This window comes from Rhinolophus hipposideros, assembly GCF_964194185.1.
Source record: "Rhinolophus hipposideros genome assembly, chromosome: 15".
Lineage (NCBI taxonomy): Eukaryota > Metazoa > Chordata > Mammalia > Chiroptera > Rhinolophidae > Rhinolophus > Rhinolophus hipposideros.
In genome coordinates this window covers 24,198,850-24,201,936 of record NC_138061.1, presented here as the reverse complement: position 1 = coordinate 24,201,936, position 3,087 = coordinate 24,198,850, and positions in this window count along the sequence as shown.

Here is a 3,087-nt window from a genome sequence, read left to right as displayed (position 1 = left end):
GAAGAGTCAGTGATCTACGGCAGACGCCGAGGCCCAGAAGCCTCTCTCGGGTGGTTTCGCCTCGAGGAGGCATTAAGGAGAGCAAAGGAGGAAGGGGAAATGAGAAAAAGGAACCCCATTAAGATTTTTTATTTCGGGGCAATTGAAGTTATTGACCTGCTAGGAAACTCTGGGCACGATGTTGGGCCCTAACCTATCCTAATCTGACTGTCACTCTGGTGGGCAAGACAGACGCTTTTTGCAAGTTTTTAATCTGTCCAAAAAGTTAAAGGAATAATGGCCATCACCTCGATTCAATTAGTCTCAATATGTTGCCAAATCTTCTCCTTTTCTCTCCCTCTCTCTTTCAAGGTGCACAAGCACTTTTAGTCTCACTGAGTCATTTGGAAGTAAATGGCAGACATCAGGGATACCTCTGCGTGGATTTCCTAATAAAAACATCTCCTACCTAACTATAACACCGTTAACACACCTAAGAAAATTAACAGTAATTTAGTAATATCACCTAACACAAATCCATATTTTAAAGTTCCTTAGTCCCCTCAAATTTATTTTATACCTTTGTTTTCATTCAGGATCCAGTCAAGTTTCCCACTTGCATTTGGTTCTATCTCTAATCTCTTAATCTACAACAGTCCACCTACCTTTTTGGTTGTTTTTCATGACACTGACTTTTTGGAGAGTTCAAGCCAATTGGTAGGTGTAGCAGTAGGGGGCTACGTTTTAAGTGGCCACAGAATGTGGGTGTCCAATACGCATTCACCATGCACACTGAGACAGAGTTGAGGCAGCAAAACACTATTTATTAGGTGAAGCAATAAGTAAAATAGATAGAATAAAGCAAAATAAGACAAAGAGCAACTGTGAGTTCTCACCACCCAGAGTGTTTCCAAGGCTCTGGGGAACCAAGACAGTGTCTTGGCTTCTGGTGTGTCCAGCGAGCATCCCAGTTGGAGAGTTCCGACTAGGGCTCCCCCAGGACACTAATTATGTAGCGTTTTTTCCAATAGATTACCAGTCGGGAAAGAATGCTAGGCCATAGCGATTACAACCAGCAAGCATGGGGGCAATGAATCACAAGTTTCAGGGTAATTATCCAGGGTAGAAGGCAGGGGAACATGATTCCGGCAGTTTCACAATGTACATGAAGTTACTATGGCCACAGGGCAACCTACGTGATCCTATTCATGCGTTCCACCAGTGGTTCAGCTATTGTTCAACCAGGGGGGCTAGCGAGGCCTTCCTGAGTTTATTCCTGCTGAATGGGGAGTCAATGTCCGGGTGTCACCTGGACAGAGCGTTCCCCTGACAACAAGTGGAAGGCACAAAGGGGCACCTAACTCACATTATATTTACTTTACAGTAAGAGACAACAGTGTGTAAGGAAATGGAAGGATAATGTGAGAGATCCTGACAACTGGGGAGCATAGAAGAGTCACCAAGGGCAGCCAAACAATTAAAAATGAATAAATTTAAGGAGGAACAACAAAGTTCTGGTGTTCCTCACAACTTCTGCAATGCATTTTTGGGAAATATTAAGTTCTCTGCCTCATAAATATCGAGGCCCCTGCTTTACTGGCACACTAAGCATGTTTTTTGGATAATAAAGCCCAGCCCAGGAGTGGATATCAAGTCTGTATCTTGAACAGTACAAGTTTGCCAAACATGGATGAGTAATAATTTCAGGAAGAGAAAACAACAGTAAGATATGAAAACTCATCCATGGAATTCTGTATTATCTTTAAAACTTTCCTGCAAATCTAAACCTATTGTAAAGTAGAAAGCTTATGAAAAGAAAACTCATTCATAGGAATTAAGGTAGATCAAGATAGCTGAACACAGAACTGACTGGGTGGTGAACACACAATGCGATATATAGATGTATTAAAGAATTATACACTTGAAACCTATGTAGTTTTGTTGATCATTGTCACCCAATACATTTTCATTTAAAAAAAAAAAAGCTGAACACAATGTAAGTATCAAAGTAACAAAAAACAAGATTGAAAAAAGGAAAAAAATAGGACCCTTGTATGCATGCAAAGTCTGGCTTTAGAATTTTTCTCACATGGAAAATTGGACACATGGAACATTCTTCAGGATAGATCATATGTTAAGCTACAAAAACAAGTCTCAACCAATTGAAGAAGACAGAAATTATGTCAACCACATTGGTATGAAACTGGAATTCAATCAACAGGAGGAAAACTGGAAAATTCACTAATACATGAAAATGAAACAATACACTCCTGAACAACCAATGGACCAAAAAAGAAATCAAAAGGAAAATAAAAAATATCGAGACAAATGAAAATGGAAACACAACATACCAAAACCTATGGATGCAGCAAAGCAGTTCTAAGAGGAAAGTTTATGGCTATAAATGTCTGTAGTAAGAAAAATGAAAGATCTCAAATAAACAATCTAACATTATACCTTAAGGAACTAGAAAAAGAACAAACTAAGCCCGAAGTTAGCAGGAGGCAGGAAATAATTAGAGCAGGATAAATGAAATAGTCCAGAGGAGCAGAGGATAAATGGTAGTTTGGAACAGAGATAGTGGGAAATGACAGAAACAGTTAAGAACTGTTTTGGAGATGGAATGGAGGACCTCAGGCACCTTCCTAAGTGCTAACACCCAACTTTGACTGTCTTTCAAACTAGACTGATCAGTCAGTATCCTCTAGCCACTGATATCTTTAGTCTGAAAGGAAGCAATCAGCTACCCAGGAGCCCCTCTGACCCTGCAGACACAAGTAGGAAGACATTTTATAAAATACTTTATGAGTGGCAACCCTACCTCCCCACCTCACATAAACATACACATACATATCCTGTTTTTGTTTTTATCACATTTCCAAAAGGGAACATACGAAAAGATGTCACCCATCTCCACATAACTGACTCACACATAGAAGAGACAGGAGGGGCCCATAACATACACCAAGCTATCACAACACTCCTTTTACTGTTTCTGCTCAGTCTAGAAGACCCAGCCTGAAATTATTTTAAGATTTTCTATTATGTTACGGAAAAGTAAATTATGCAATGTTATGGAAAAGTAAATTACTGACATTCACAAGGTGA